This window comes from Thermobia domestica, chromosome 6, assembly GCF_964235325.1.
Source record: "Thermobia domestica chromosome 6, izTheDome1.hap1.1, whole genome shotgun sequence".
In the NCBI taxonomy this organism is placed as follows: domain Eukaryota; kingdom Metazoa; phylum Arthropoda; class Insecta; order Zygentoma; family Lepismatidae; genus Thermobia; species Thermobia domestica.
Window position 1 is genome coordinate 6,934,226 of NC_137459.1, and position 18,435 is coordinate 6,952,660.

The window sequence follows — 18,435 nt, forward strand, 5'->3', positions numbered from 1 at the left end:
CAAAACCTCGCCACCCGAAACCTCGTGGGCCAAAATCTCGCCGTCCTGATCTCGGAACACAGAATCTCGCCTGGTCTAAACTACGCGGGATGTAATCTCGCCTGGCAAGAAATGTCGTCAGTATAAAACGTCGTCTCGACGATTTGTTCGATGTAGAATGCTCTATATATTGTTATATTATATATATATTTTAATAACACATAATTGCATTAAAATAATGAAAAGAAAAGAAAACTCTAACGAATTCTTTGAAAATCTATCCTATATAAAAATGAAGATGACTATGTGACATCTTACCTCTTGAGCCACCCGACCGATCTCGATGAAATTTTCAAAATAGATGAAGTTCTGGCCTGGGAAGTATTTTATAATTTCATTTTGACGGCACAACGAATGGGAAGGATATATATATAAACTGAATAACTCTTGAACAACGAGACCAATTTCGATCTATTTTGCCACACAGATCGGGTTGGAGCCTGGGATAGCTTTTACTATTTTACTTTGATGGGAAGTGGGAGGAGAACAGGAAGACATATAGAAATACAAAAAATGAAAGTGGCTGCGTTTGTGACTTAATAACTCTTGAACCACGTGACTGGTCTCGATCAAATTTTCAACATATATGGGGTTTAAGCCTGGGATGACTTTTATTTCACTTTGACGGCGACCTTAGAAAATTCTAACAAAATCAAATAATATTTATGAAAGTATGAAATGATATGAGATTTTACGTCTCTCGATTATGTCTTGTAGGTTAAAGAAGACTTAGATGATCAGGATAAGTGAAATGATTGAATGAAAAAAGTGAGAGGAAAGGGGAATACCCGAGGAAGCTCTAGAACACGATATTTTCTATCTTCTTCTTCTTCTTCTTCTTCTTATTATTATTATTATTATTAATAATAATAATAATAATAATAATAATTGTAACTTGGAATTGCATTTTATGAAACTCATTAGGTAAATTTTAAGGAAAGGTTTCATTCCTCAAGGTTTTTGTCAAGCGAGATTTTGGCCCGCGAGATTTTGTTCCTCGAGATTTTTGGACGGCGAGGTTTTGACTATTCGAGATTTTGACCCACAAGGTGTCGGGCAGAGAGGTTTTGGGTGGCGAGGTTTTGGCCGCGCTAGATTTTGGGCGGCGAGGCTTTGACCAGGCGAGGTTTTGTCCTGGCGAGATTTTGTCCAGCAAGGTTTTGGGTGACGAGGTTTTGGCCACGCGATGTGTTTGCCAGCGATATTTTGGGATGCGAGGTTTCGGCCACGATATTCTATCCGTATCCCCACTCGTGGATTAACACATCTTTGGAATACTCGTCTGCTCTCTTTTATCCATATTCATTCTGGGAAACTGTCAGTGATGGATCTTGTTAGTATGTGGAAGAAAGTGAAAGGGTATATCAAATAAGTTACAAAATATTTTATTAGCTATTCTTATGGTGCATGACCTGTGAAAGTGTGCACAGGTGTTATGTTTTATTTCCTTTTAATGGAGAATTTTTTAATAAATACACGCATCTATCTACGTATCAAAATGCTAGGTTTATGTCATTTTTTTGGTCAAGAAATGTTTATATATTTGTGACTAATTCTTTTGACAATGAAATCTTCGAAACCACAAGCTTTAGAAAGTTACCGTTTCCACCGATCGATTGCAAATTTTGTGTAGATTGGTCACTTCTAATTGAATTTTTAAACCAGTTGAGAATGCTCCAAGAGCATTTCCAAAACGAACTTAAAAAAAAAGATAAGATGGAGCGGGAGGGATAACTGTCATTGTTCCTACATGTAAAAGTAAATCCTTTTATCTGCACCTTGTTCTGTTTCTCGCAAAAATTCGCAAAATATCATCTTTCTATGATTTACAGTTCCTGATGAGATATGGCTCCTTAAATGTCCCGAAATTCAAATATTTTTGGCCAATATCTGGTTAACGGTGACCAGTTGATCCAATGGCCACCGGTTACTATTTGTTACCAAAATGTTCACCATCCTATTAGGTATTGATCAGCACCAATATGATCTCTGTGTGAGTTACGGCCGAAATTTGGCTCCATTAATCTCCCTAAATCGGAACTATCTTTTGGCCAATATCACAGGAACAGTAAGTCATAGAGAGATTATATTGATGCTACTCAATCCCTAATAGATTGCTAAACATTTTCGTAGCGATATTATTGATGACCACTATCCAACTGGCCACTAGCCAAAGCAGTGGCCAGTTAGACAGTGGCCACCATTTACAATTTGGTATCAAAATATTTATCATCCTTTTAGGTATTGATCAACATAAATATCATCTCTCTGCAGCTTATGGTTCCCTATCTATGGCTCCTTAAATATCTAGAAATTGGCCATTTTTGACCAATATCATGGGAACGGTAAGTCATAGAGAGATGCAGTTGGTGTTAATCGATACCTAAGGGTATGGTAAACATTTTGGTATCGATAATAATTGGTGGCCAAAACAGTGGCCAGTTGAACAGTGGCTACCGGTTACTATTCGGTACCAAAATATTTACCATTATCTTAATGATCAACATTAATATCATCTCTCTACACCTTATGGTTCCCGAACTATAGCTCGTTAAATATGTAGAAATTGGCCAATGACTCGGGATTCTCCCATTTCCTCCCACTTCATTCCACCATTCTCATTCATTTCCCATCACTACAATCTCCTTAACCTTGCCGGCACACGCGTAGGACGTAAATCTAAAGATTTCATTTTTTCATATATGTAGTAAAAATTCATGCTGTTTTGTGAAGCAAAAATACTTACCTATCGCTATTCTTATTTGAAGAAGATATCGCGGTTACGTTTCCGTTATCCATTACATGTAATGTGTAATTTTTATTCAAAGTGTGAACAATGGAAATACGTGATAACACAACAATTGTTTTCAGCAATTACACACTTTGCTCGGCTATTTCTCTGTAGAAACTTCATGTTAACTTTCATTTGCATGAGGAAACTGAATAATAATATAAGTACACAGAATGAAGGAAAAAGCAAAAATAGGGTGGGATTTCAGAATCATTAATTACGGCAATGCAGAATATAAGAGGATTATATTCAAAAAGATATAGAAATAGCTGATGTAATTAAAGAATGAAGATTGATGAATTGCTGTCACTCAAAGTACATCTCTACCATGGACGCATGGAAGAAGTAAATGAAATTAATGGAATTATCGAATCCAAAAATAGAAATATATATATAAAAAAAATTAAAAGCAATCACAAGTTTGGACTTTCATTTAATTATGTGTTTTCTCGCTCGTAACAAAATAATATTGATGGACGAGCGTTATGTCATAAGCCATTTATGGGGAACAAGGGATTCAAAAGCATTGTTAATGAAATAATAACGTGCAAATTAAAAAAAAAACAAAGGAAAAAACTGTATACAAGATATTACATACGTTTCAAAAATATTTTAACTTTATTTTCTGACTTATCAAACAAGTCTGTCACTGAAGACTATGAATTTCAACAATGCATGTATTGTACAAATACAGTGGATTCCCGAGTATCCGGTTCGCGACTATCCGACTTAGTTTTCTTTTATCGTAATTAGAGTACGTTTGTTTCATCTTGGCACTCTTCGAGACTAAAGGATGAATCTGTCTGTAACGCGTTCTCGCCATGCCCTAATTAAGTTACGAGTTACAATACGCTAGGAAACACAGCAAAACTCCACACCACTCACAAGTCACTGTAACACACTTGTTCGCATGTGGCAACTAAGCACTTCAAATAACCGCCAAATAGCAATGACCTCTTTAGATTGGCTGGTTGACAACTAACGTCACCTACACGACAAAGCCAATAAGACGTCTATTGGATTAAAACGTGAGTACTAGCAGAAAATCTTTAAAAGCCAACCAAGTGCACTGGCGGGAAGCGTGCCAAGATAAAACAAACGTACTCTAAGTGAGGAAGGCAAGGCGTTGCATTGACATCATTGCCAAAACATTGGAAGCGGGCGTCTGCTACGAAGTAGTATTGGCCCCACTTTGCCGAACTTTTTGGCCCCTGGGTCCCTGCCTCAGGACCCATGGTCCCTGGCCGGGGTCAATGACCTAGGGGTACCTAGGACCACCCCCTCTAAATTTTGGCAGGGGTACCTTGGCCCACACCCTAAATTTTGGCAGGGGTACATAGGACCACCCCCCTTAAATTTTGGAAATTGCCAAATCTAAAAATTTGGTATAGTAGCCTAGGACCATAGTATGTACCTCTATCAGTATTGGGGGTCTATGTCGTTCCCTTTCATGGTTAAAAAATTGCCAAAAAGTTAAATTTCGGGGGATTTTGACCTAATTTATCCCCTTGGATGAGGTGTTATTACCCTATATGGTTATATGGGCGTATACAGGGGTCCATTCCCTTTCATAAGACATGGGTATATTAATGCACCCCTTGAAAAATTTGGGAGGGGTACCTTGGCCCACCCCTTAAATTTTGGAAATTGCCAAATCTAAAAAAATTGGTATGGTAGCCTAGGACCACAGTATGTACCTCTATCAGTATTGGGGGTCAATGTCGTTCCCTTTCATGGTTAAAAAATTGCCAAAAAGTCAAATTTCGGGGTTTTTTGACCTAATTTATCCCCTTGGATGAGGTGTTATTACCCTATATGGTTATATGGGCGTATACAGGGGTCCATTTCCTTTCATAAGACATGGGTATATTAATGCACCCCTTGAAAATTTTGGGAGGGGTACCTTGGCCCACCCCTTAAATTTTGGAAATTGACCAATTTAAACATTTTGTATTATAGTATAGGACCCTAATATGTATTATGATAAATTTGGATGGTCCACCTTGTTCCCTTTTAGGGTTACAAAATTGCCAAAATATAAACGTAAGCAATACGTAGTACCACGTGTTTGGTTTTTGGTCGATTTTATCCCCTTTGATGAGGTGTTATTATCCTATATAGTTATATGGTCATGTATAGGGGTCCATTACCTTTCATAAGATATGGGTATATTTGTGCACTCCTTTAAAAATTTGGGAGGGGTACTTTGGCCCACCCCTTAATTTTGGAAATTGCTTATTTTATATATTTGGTATTATAGTACTGGACCCTAACATGTATTATAATAAATTTGGGTGGTCCACCTCGTTCCCTTTTAGGGGTACAAATTGCCAAAATATAAACGTAAGCAATACGTTGTACCACGTGTTTGGTTTTTTGGTCCATTTTATTTCTTTGGATGAGGTCCTATTACCTTATATGGTTATGTATAGGTGTCTATTTCCTATCATAAGACATAGGTACATTTGTGCACCCCGGGAGGGGTACCTTGGCCCACCCCTTAAATTTTAGAAATTGCCTATTTTACACATTTGGTATAATAGTATAGAACCCTAACATGTATTATTATGATAAATTTCAGTGGTCCACCTCGTTCCCTTTCATGGGTACGAAATTGCCAAATTTTTAGTACAACCACATGTTTCGTTTTTGACCTAATTTATTCCCTTGGATGAGGTCCTATTACCTTATATGGTTATATCGTCATATATAGGGGTTTATTCCCTATCATAAGACATAGGTACATTTGTGCACCCCGGGAGGGGTACCTTGGCCCACCCCTTTAATTTTGGAAATTGCTCAATTTAAACATTTGGTAATATAGTACTGGACCCTAACATGTATTATGATAAATTTGGGTAGTTCACCTCGTTCCTTTTAGGGGTACGAAATTGCCAAATTTTAGTACAACCACGTGTTTGTTTTGGCTCAATTTATCCCCTTGGATGAGGTCCTATTACCTTATATGATTATATGGTTATGTATATTGGTCCATTCCCTATTATAAGACATGGGTATATTGATGCACCCTTTAAAAATTTGGGAGGGGTACCTTGGCCCACCTCTTTATTTTGGAAATTGCCCAATTTAAACATTTGGTGTAATAGTATAAGACCCTAATATATATATATATATATATATATATATATATATATATATATATATATTACTATAAATTTGGGTGGTCCATCTCGTCCCCTTCCATGGGTACGAAATTGCCAAATTTTAGTACAACCACATGTTTCGTTTTTGACCTAATTTATTCCCTTGGATGATGTCCTATTACCTAATATGATTATATGGTCATGTATAGGGGTCCATTTTCTATCATAAGACATAGGTACATTGATGCACCCCGGGAGGTGTACCATAGCCAATCCTTTAAATTTTGGAAATTTTTCAATTTAAGCATTCGCTATCATAGTACATGACCTTAATATGTATCATGATAAATTTGGGTGGTCCACCTTGTTCCCTTTCATGAGTAAAAAAATTGCCAAAATATAAAGGTAAGCAATATGTTGTATCACGTGTTTGGTTTTTGGCCCAATTTATTCCGTTTGAAGCGGTCTTATACCGTATATGGTCATATGGTCATGTATATAGGTTCATTTCCTATCATAAGACATGAGTACATTGATGCACCCTTTAAAATTTGGGAGGGGTATCTTGACTCATCCATTCAGTTTTAGAAATTGTTTAATATAAGCATTTGGTATCTTCGTACAGGTCTTCAATATGTACCACTATAAATTTGGATGGTCCACATCGTTCCCTTTCATGGGTAAAGAACTACCAAAAATCAAATTTCGGAGGTTATTGACCCCTATTTAATACGTTATATGGTTTATTACCTCTATATGTTTATGTTCTCTTTTAAATTTGGGAATTATCAAATAACATAATTTGGTAAACGTTTTCTAGGACCCATTGGTATTCCTCTTATGGCCAAATATTCAAAATTTAAAGGTTATTGACCGGCTTTATTATTGAATAAGTACAGGATTTATTACTTTTTCATAAGACACAGGTGTATTTGTGTACCAATCTTAAATTTGGGAGGGGTACATTTCTTATTGTCATATCAATAATTGGTAATTGTTCTTTGGGTAAATCATTATGATCACGTGATCAGTTATTGACCTATGATAGGATTAAGAGTCCAGGACATTGGTACATTTAAACTTTGAAGGATAATTTGAGAATGCGTCATTGGTATTGATTATTACAGCCAAATATAAACGTAAGCAATACGATGTACCACGTGATTGACCTTGATGAAGTAGTGTACAGGGATACATAGCTAACCTTATTGAATCTTATGACTCATAGTCTTAAGGGAATACATGCTACAACACTGGCAAAGTTATTGTTGATGCAATTTGATTGGTTGATCACTATCTTTCGTGCAATCTGATTGGCTGATCACTATCTTTCGTGCAATCTGATTGGTTGATGATTTTCAAATCTTTGCTGCATTCAGTTTTATTTTAACATTTAAAAAGTTTGAAACTTTGGTTTGACATTTTTCGTTTGATATTTTTCGTTTAAAAATTTTTGTTTCGAAATTTTTTGTTTCAAAATTTTGTTTGAATTTTTTTGTTTCAGAATTTTGTTTGAAAATATTTTGTTTAAAATTTTTGTTGTAAATTTTTGTTTCAATTTTTTTGTTTAAATTTTTTCGTTTGAAATTTTTCGTTTCCAAAATTTTTTTTCTGTTTCAAGATTTTTGTTTGAAAAAATTTTTCGTTTCCAAATTTTGTTTCAGATTTTTTGTTTGAAATTTTTTGTTTCAAAGTTTGGTTTGACATTTTTAAAAGTTTGTGCACTCATTAGTAAAGAACCGGAACTGTTTAGAACAAAAACCTTTGTCAACATTGTGATGCAATAGTACACGTCAGAACCTGGGGTTGTACTTGAAATGAAAAAACACAATTCATTCAAATGGATCATTTTATTACACTCCACATACATCCATACCAGATATATGATCTGGATATTGTCGATACAATGTATTTTGAACTTCTTGCACTAGTTTGTCTTTAGCATATAATTTTAATTCCAATTGAAGTCTTTTAAGGTCTAATGCAATATCAATTGGTGGAAACTCAATGTCCATTTGATCACAAATAAACTGTTTATCAATACAGGTATGCACCCACGAACGATGTTGACAACCATCACAATATCTAGATACATGTTGTACAATATGCATAACACATTTTTCAAAATAGTACTTTTTCAGGAATATACTTGTTTTGTTGCACACTTCCACTGCATGTTTCACACACTGAAATACGCTGATGAATTTGTTCCATTCCGTTTGTGTTAGATACACCATATTGCGAGGGACATGGAATGTACTCTTTTTACGTAACAGCACCATCTTCTCTTCGAGGACTGTACGCAGCACCACTTCATGATTTGAGCCTAATGATTTGACTATGGTCACATTTAGCTCATCATGAAAATAATCGTTCATTTGGTCGATTCGTGAACATAATATTTGCCATTCTTCACAGGTCAGTTGTACACCAAATTGTTCTGCTTTGCCCAATCGAATTACTGGTTCAAATGTTCTAGCACTGATACCAATCATCACATGTTTTGTTTGAAATATATTTACTGGATAATAGCTTGCGAAGATGAACTCTTTATCGTTAGAAGTACACATCTTTCCTCCTGAAAAGCACTTGCTCAACTGATTTCGTGGGATGACAGTGTATTGGTTGATTTATAGAACTACGGCTGACGTCATAGGTAAGGAATGTGCTGACGTTTGAATTCATGATTTCACCACAGTTGCTGACGTCATGCCGACCAACCACATTCATACAACTATGTCTGACGTCAAAGGAATGTGCTGATTCATGATTTCATCACAATTGTTGACGAATCTGGCTGTGTACTAAATTCAAATTGATGACTTCGACCCAAGAATCCTTTGTAACATAAAGATACAGATCCAGTATTTAAGAAACGCAGGAGTTCTTCTTGTTTTGATGCTTCCATGGGAAAATATCTTGCTGGTAAAATTATATTCTTATCATTTTCAAGCTTCACTACGATTCTTAATCCAAACTTTGTAGGGATCGTTTGGCTAGCTAAGATTCTATAAGGTACATTCTGTTGTAAATCAGTAATCTTGGTAAATGCTTTCATCACATCACGTGTGTTTAGAAACTGCAGACAAGTAGCCATGATGATGTTATCATGAATACTAACTCGAACGATACTTATATATGATGCAAAAGTGATGACGTTGCATTATCATGTTCTGACGTGTACTATTGCACCACAATGTTGCCAGAGGTTTTTGTTTTAAACAGTTCCGGTTCTTTACTAATGAGTGCACAAACTTTTAAAAATGTCAAACCAAACTTTGAAACAAAATTTTTTGCAACAAAACTTTCGAAACAAAAATTTTCAAACAAAAAAATTTCAAACCAAATTTTCTTCTAAGCAGTTCCGGTTCTTCACTAATAAGTGCACAAACTTAAAAATTTGAAACCAAAAAAATTGGAAACGAAAAATTTCAAAACAAAAATTTCGAACAAAAAATTTTAAACAAAAAAAATTTTCAAACAAAATTTTGCAACAAAAATTTTCAAACAAAAAAAATTCAAACAAAAATTTTGAAACAAATTTCGAAACAAAAATTTTTAAACTAAAAAAAATTCAAACCAAAGTTTCAAACAAAAATTTTCAAACGAAAAATTTTCAAACTAAAACAAAATTTACGTTTCCCGGTTAACCGTCAAACTTTATCCGGTTTTTAACTATTCGATTAACAAATAAACGGTTTTCATCATATTTATCAGTGCGTGCAAAATGTTAAACGAAACCAAGATTTTTAAATGTTAAACAAAACTTAAAACTGAATGCAGCAAAGATTTGAAAATCATCAACCAATCAGATTGCACGAAAGATAGTGATCAGCCAATCAGATTGCACGAAAGATAGTGATCAACCAATCAAATTGCATCAACAATAACTTTGCCAGTGTTGTAGCATGTATTCCCTTAAGACTATGAGTCATAAGATTCAATAAGGTTAGCTATGTATCCCTGTACACTACTTCATCAAGGTCAATCACGTGGTACATCGTATTGCTTACGTTTATATTTGGCTGTAATAATCAATACCAATGACGCATTCTCAAATTATCCTTCAAAGTTTAAATGTACCAATGTCCTGGACTCTTAATCCTATCATAGGTCAATAACTGATCACGTGATCATAATGATTTACCCAAAGAACAATTACCAATTATTGATATGACAATAAGAAATGTACCCCTCCCAAATTTAAGATTGGTACACAAATACACCTGTGTCTTATGAAAAAGTAATAAATCCTGTACTTATTCAATAATAAAGCCGGTCAATAACCTTTAAATTTTGAATATTTGGCCATAAGAGGAATACCAATGGGTCCTAGAAAACGTTTACCAAATTATGTTATTTGATAATTCCCAAATTTAAAAGAGAACATAAACATATAGAGGTAATAAACCATATAACGTATTAAATAGGGGTCAATAACCTCCGAAATTTGATTTTTGGTAGTTCTTTACCCATGAAAGGGAACGATGTAGACCATCCAAATTTATAGTGGTACATATTGAAGACCTGTACGAAGATACCAAATGCTTATATTAAACAATTTCTAAAACTGAATGGATGAGTCAAGATACCCCTCCCAAATTTTAAAGGGTGCATCAATGTACTCATGTCTTATGATAGGAAATGAACCTATATACATGACCATATGACCATATACGGTATAAGACCGCTTCAAACGGAATAAATTGGGCCAAAAACCAAACACGTGATACAACATATTGCTTATCTTTATATTTTGGCAATTTTTTTACTCATGAAAGGGAACAAGGTGGACCACCCAAATTTATCATGATACATATTAAGGTCATGTACTATGATAGCGAATGCTTAAATTGAAAAATTTCCAAAATTTAAAGGATTGGCTATGGTACACCTCCCGGGGTGCATCAATGTACCTATGTCTTATGATAGAAAATGGACCCCTATACATGACCATATAATCATATTAGGTAATAGGACATCATCCAAGGGAATAAATTAGGTCAAAAACGAAACATGTGGTTGTACTAAAATTTGGCAATTTCGTACCCATGGAAGGGGACGAGATGGACCACCCAAATTTATAGTAATATATATATATATATATATATTAGGGTCTTATACTATTACACCAAATGTTTAAATTGGGCAATTTCCAAAATAAAGAGGTGGGCCAAGGTACCCCTCCCAAATTTTTAAAGGGTGCATCAATATACCCATGTCTTATAATAGGGAATGGACCAATATACATAACCATATAATCATATAAGGTAATAGGACCTCATCCAAGGGGATAAATTGAGCCAAAACAAACACGTGGTTGTACTAAAATTTGGCAATTTCGTACCCCTAAAAGGAACGAGGTGAACTACCCAAATTTATCATAATACATGTTAGGGTCCAGTACTATATTACCAAATGTTTAAATTGAGCAATTTCCAAAATTAAAGGGGTGGGCCAAGGTACCCCTCCCGGGGTGCACAAATGTACCTATGTCTTATGATAGGGAATAAACCCCTATATATGACGATATAACCATATAAGGTAATAGGACCTCATCCAAGGGAATAAATTAGGTCAAAAACGAAACATGTGGTTGTACTAAAAATTTGGCAATTTCGTACCCATGAAAGGGAACGAGGTGGACCACTGAAATTTATCATAATAATACATGTTAGGGTTCTATACTATTATACCAAATGTGTAAAATAGGCAATTTCTAAAATTTAAGGGGTGGGCCAAGGTACCCCTCCCGGGGTGCACAAATGTACCTATGTCTTATGATAGGAAATAGACACCTATACATAACCATATAAGGTAATAGGACCTCATCCAAAGAAATAAAATGGACCAAAAAACCAAACACGTGGTACAACGTATTGCTTACGTTTATATTTTGGCAATTTGTACCCCTAAAAGGGAACGAGGTGGACCACCCAAATTTATTATAATACATGTTAGGGTCCAGTACTATAATACAAAATATATAAAATAAGCAATTTCCAAAATTAAGGGGTGGGCCAAAGTACCCCTCCCAAATTTTTAAAGGAGTGCACAAATATACCCATATCTTATGAAAGGTAATGGACCCCTATACATGACCATATAACTATATAGGATAATAACACCTCATCAAAGGGGATAAAATCGACCAAAAACCAAACACGTGGTACTACGTATTGCTTACGTTTATATTTTGGCAATTTTGTAACCCTAAAAGGGAACAAGGTGGACCATCCAAATTTATCATAATACATATTAGGGTCCTATACTATAATACAAAATGTTTAAATTGGTCAATTTCCAAAATTTAAGGGGTGGGCCAAGGTACCCCTCCCAAATTTTTCAAGGGGTGCATTAATATACCTATGTCTTATGAAAGGAAATGGACCCCTGTATACGCCCATATAACCATATAGGGTAATAACACCTCATCCAAGGGGATAAATTAGGTCAAAAAACCCCGAAATTTGACTTTTTGGCAATTTTTTACCCATGAAAGGGAACGACATTGACCCCCAATACTGATAGAGGTACATACTGTGGTCCTAGGCTACCATACCAAATTTTTTAGATTTGGCAATTTCCAAAATTTAAGGGGTGGGCCAAGGTACCCCTCCCAAATTTTTCAAGGGGTGCATTAATATACCCATGTCTTATGAAAGGGAATGGACCCCTGTATACGCCCATATAACCATATAGGGTAATAACACCTCATCCAAGGGGATAAATTAGGTCAAAAACCCCCGAAATTTAACTTTTTGGCAATTTTTTAACCATGAAAGGGAACGACATAGACCCCCAATACTGATAGAGGTACATACTATGGTCCTAGGCTACTATACCAAATTTTTAGATTTGGCAATTTCCAAAATTTAAGGGGGGTGGTCCTATGTACCCCTGCCAAAATTTAGGGGGTGGGCCAAGGTACCCCTGCCAAAATTTAGAGGGGGTGGTCCTAGGTACCCCTAGGTCATTGATCCCGGCCAGGGACCATGGGTCCTGAGGCAGGGACCCAGGGGCCAAAAAGTTCGGCAAAGTGGGGCCAATACTACTTACGATCCTCCAACGTGTCGTGTGCAAAATACAAGTTGCGACAGGAAAAGAGCAGCGTTACGCTCCTTGTTCATTGTTTCGTCAGTGTGTAACGGGCCTCAATACAGTACGCTCTCCACTGTTCCTGATTATAACTGTACAGTACATACAGTATTGTATTCGTAAATTGTTCTTGTGGTATGCTTAATTCTTTTTTCTTTTTTTTATGAATGTTCTACACTGAAGATTTGAAAATGGCTGCTAAACGAAAGAACGTTGTAGTGGCTATGGAGGAGAAATTACTCAAAGAAATGAGTTCATAAAAGTCCGGCCTATCTGGCTTTTTTGTTATCCGGCCTGGCCTGTAGCTACATTCGGCCGGATACACTTGACTCTACTGTACAGTGAAAATTACTTCTCACATCGTAATTGTACTTCTGACATCGTAATTTACTGTGGTTTGATGTTATCTTGTCCCGACTGTGAACTAGAAATAATCATAAACCAATCCAAACCAGTGGTTCCTTTATTGGGATTTTCACAATGTTCATACACATCCTGGACTTCACCATTTTAATAATTACAGCGTGTATTTACAAATTGCTTGTATAAACTGTCCATTTTAAGCATAGAAAAGATCATAAGGAACCTGTTCTGGTGATAACGCATAAATGAGTGTCAAGGGAGCAGATAAGCGACCAACGCGAAAACGCATGCAGTTATCACTGAGGGATGTTTATGCCTGAGATAACGTAGTTTGAGATCAAAATCTTGTGACGCAGATATCCAGGGAGTAGTTATGGTGCGTTTACACTTAGTTGATTTGCGTTCGATTCAGTTGAATTGACGTCACTTTCAACTTAATCGAGCGTGTAAACGGGACTTCAACTTAATCGCTTGTTGATCGAAGGCGACTAATCGACTGGCAACTGAATTAAAACACGTTCTATTTTCTGTGGTTGAAATAATTGAACACATCCATCAATATGATTCGGCCTAGCTGCTTCGATTTAGTGGCAAATGCAGCGAGTCGATTTAGTCGTGCCACTAAATCGACTAAGTGTAAACGTCCCATTAGGCAACCAAACAGATTGCCTGTGCGTGCTCCGCTGGGGGAGTGTTTATCTCTGTCATACATAGTCTGAGGTCAACATTCTGTAAGTCAAGTATCCAGGAAACAAGTAAGTGATCACCTTGCTTGTGCGTGCAGAGTTGAAGAAATTTCCATCTATGACAAACATAGTTTGGTGAACTCCACCTGTCATAAGCATTGGGCATTTTTCAGGCCAGTTGATAAGATTATTACTGTTCCCATTATAGAGTAAACCGCTGACTAATTATAAAAAAAGAACTATAGATAATTTTCTTTTTAGTTTGTTATTTGAACTAAATCTTTCCATGAAGGATTTTAACATTTTCCTGATGTCCTTATTCCTTTGTGTTATAGGTTACTTTAGGATAGAGGAATATGCAAAAAAAAAAAAAAACTTTTATTATAGAAGAACATATCAAATAAAATTATTACCATCAGTGATTTTTTTTTTTTTTTTTTGTTCGTGAAAGACAGAGGTTCATAAATACACTTGGACATCACCAGACGGAAAAACACACAATCAAATTGATCACGTTTTAGTAGATAGAAGAAGACAATCTAGCATAATTGACGTCCGGTCGTTTAGAAGGGCTGATTGTGACACTGATCACTACCTGGTAGCAGCGATAATACGGGAAAGATTATCGTTGAATAAAGGTAATACTCAATGTCCGAAAACGGAGAGATTTAATTTAAAGAAACTAGAAGAGAGCCAGGTAAGAGAGGAATACCAGATTGAAGTTTCGAATAGATTCTCGGTTTTAGAAGACTCGGAGTGCACTAGTGTTGAGGATACTTGGATTGAAATTAGAGATAGCATTAAAAGTTCAGCAATAGAAAAATTGGGACACGCGGAAATACGTAGGAACAAACCATGGTTCGACCAAGAATGCATTAAACTAGTAGAGAAGAGAAAACAGGCAAAATTACGGTGGCTACAAAATCCGAATGAAATAACTACACAAAATTTCGCAGATATCAGGCGGGAAACTTCCAAGACTTTTAGAACAAAGAAACGGGATTTTTTGAAAGCTAAAATTAAGGAACTTGAAGATAATAGTAAAAATAAAAATATTCGGGACATGTATAAGGGGATCAGCGAATTTAAGAAAGGCTATCAACCTCGTGCTTATATACTAAAGAAATCTGACGGAACAGTTCTCACTGATACGGATAGCCTCTTAAATAGATGGAAAGATTTCTTTGACGATTTGCTGAACACGCAGCCAAAAACTAATGTGCGTGGAGAAAAGGAGATACACACCGCAGAACCGTATATTCCAGAACCCAATCGAATAGAAGTGGAAGCCGCTATAAAGAAATTAAAGAAACACAAATCTCCGGGTGTAGATGAAATACCGGCTGAGTTAATTTTAGCTGGAGGCGAAAAATTGTGGAACAAGATACACAAACTCATTCTCCTTATCTGGAACAAGGAAGAATTGCCACAAGAGTGGAAAGAGTCAATCATTCTTCCAATTCACAAGAAAGGCGACAAAACTGACTGTAATAATTATCGAGGCATTTCTCTTCTGTCAACATCCTATAAAATCCTTTCAAATATTCTGTTAGCAAGACCCCATTGACCCCATACGCAGATGAAATTATTGGAGATTATCAGTGCGGATTTAGACGAAATCGATCAACTATCGACCAAATATTTACCATTCGCCAAATACTCGAAAAGAAGTGGGAATACAATACCCCGGTACATCAACTATTTATTGATTTTAGAAAGGCTTACGACTCGGTTAGGAGAGAAACATTATACAACGTTCTTACAGAGCTTGGAATACCGAGAAAGCTAATTAGATTAATTAAGATATGTTTAAGTGAATCCCAAAGTAAAGTCCGGGTAGGAAAAGTTTTGTCCACGAGCTTCCACGTCGAAAATGGCCTGAAACAAGGAGATGCGTTGTCGCCATTATTATTTAACTTTGTGCTGGAATACGCCATAAGGAAAATCAAAGATAGCAACCAGGGCCTAGAGTTGAACGGCATTCACCAGGTTATGGTATATGCTGATGATGTAAATTTAATAGGGGATGATAGGAGAACAGTAGAAATAAATGCAGAGATATTATTAAACGCTTGCAGGGACATGGGTTTAGAAGTAAATGCAGAGAAAACTAAATACATGGTAGTGCGTCGAGACCGTAATACGGCAAATTATGGAGGCGTTAAAATATTAAATAATACTTTTGATAAATTGGATACTTTCAAATATTTAGGATCAATATTAACAGACGAAAATCATATTCACGAAGAAATTAAATGTCGACTAAAAGCAGGGAATTCGTGTTACTATTCGGTTCAAAATCTCTTGTCGTCGCGAATTCTGTCGAGGAATTTGAAGCTTAAAATATATAAAACGATAATCATGCCTGTTGTTTTGTATGGTTGCGAAACATGGTCGCTTACTCTGAGGGAAGAACATAGACTGAAAGTATTTGAGAACAGGATCCTGAGAAGAATATTCGGACCCAAGAGGAACGAGAATGGGGAATGGCGGAAGCTTCATAACGAGGAACTACATAGTTTATACGGTTTACCCAACATTGTTAGGGTCGTCAAGTCTAGGAGGCTTAGGTGGGCAGGTCAGGTAGCTAGAATGGAAAAAAGTAGAAACGCTTTCAAAGTCTTGACTGGTAGACCCATAGGAAAACGACCATTAGGAAGACCTAGGCGCAGATGGGAGGATAATATTAAGATGGATATCGCAGAGATAGGAATACAAAGTAGAAACTGGATCCAATTAGCTAAGGATAGAAGTCAGTGGAGAGCTTTTGTGAACGCGGCACTGAACCTCCGGGTTCCATAGGCCATAGAGTTAGTTAGTTAGTTAGAAAGACAAGAGGTAAGTTGTTTGTCAAGTGATACATCTCTATCTGAGAAATGGAAGTGCAGATAACTCAAGTTGCCGAAGTTTGGTGCTTTGAATCTTCTTTACATACACAACCACAGATCTAAGTTTTGATGTCCTAATTAAAATTATATATATATCTGGATTGATATCAGGAAGATTGTAACTCTTCATTTTTTTATTTCAATAATATTGTCCTTTCTGATGGCTTTATTAAACCTATATGATAGCTTGGTTTATGAATGAACTAACAATGAGGGAAATTGCCACTTGTAGCAAACAATGTTGTAAATCCATTCAGCATTTGAGAGGTCTAACTTCATGATTTTACTGATTAGTTACTTCACCCTATTCTTGTAGTAAATAGTGCTTGTGTTAGCTAAAAATTTGGACAGCCCATCAACATCGAATGGCTGCGTTGAAGACCTCTGCTTTCTATAGGGAGATCTACACTAAATCGGTAATTTTGTGGAATTGCAAGTCAAACGATAGTTAACTGCAATGAAATGTACGGTAATTATGTAATGGATGCATTACTGTAATTAACTAATATGTATGCATTGCTGTAATGCTGCTGATGAATTCCAATCATACTTTGACAGTATATTGCAGATATTCACACTAAATAGATGTATAAACCTAGTTTAGCTGGTAGGGGACATTCATGAAATGGCGTATCCATAATCATCATTAGATGTTTCCATTCACAATAGTTGTCGGCTAGTTTCTTGGTTTCCACGTAAGAACTATCGTCTTTAATGTCATCTATCAGTGGTGGTCTTTTCACTCATCTCCTTATTCTAATGAAATAAGATTGTTTCTTTTTTTCAAATAATGTTTCACTGTTTATTTTTCTTTATATTACCTACCCTCACTGTTTCTCTGCTCAAACTAAATTCTCTAAAATTTCTAACTTAATATTTGTTTTATTCTTCTAATTAGCTCCAGTATTGCTCCATACATACATCTCGGACGATTCCAATCATTTGTGTTTCCACTCCTTCCTAATATTCATGTTTCTGTTGTTTTTGTTCTGCAGGAAGAACATTTGGTAATTTTTCATGCGAGGAGTGATCAGAAAGTAATGTTACAAAGCCTACAGAGAAACATGTATATATTATTTCATACAACCAATACAACCAACAGATAGTAGGTATGTATACACATTAGGTTATTTTTCGATATAATCTCCATATTGGTTGAGGGGCATTTCTCTCATCGTGTGATGAATTTGAAAATTCCCTCCTGGTAAAAATCCTATCCCATCGTGTTCAGCCACGTTGACACGAAGTGTTTCACCTCCTTGCCTGAAGCGTAGCGACAGCCTTCTAGGTAATTCCGAACCACATTCCCAATTTTGCCATCAGATGCCGTAACCTGATCCTCCTGTTGTCCTGGATACTCGCATACTATGAACCCATCAACATAATTTGGAGTGGAAGTTTATATGATCTCAACTTAAATAAGCTTTTAGCTTCATTTTAATATAAGAGGCATATTCGGAAAGCAA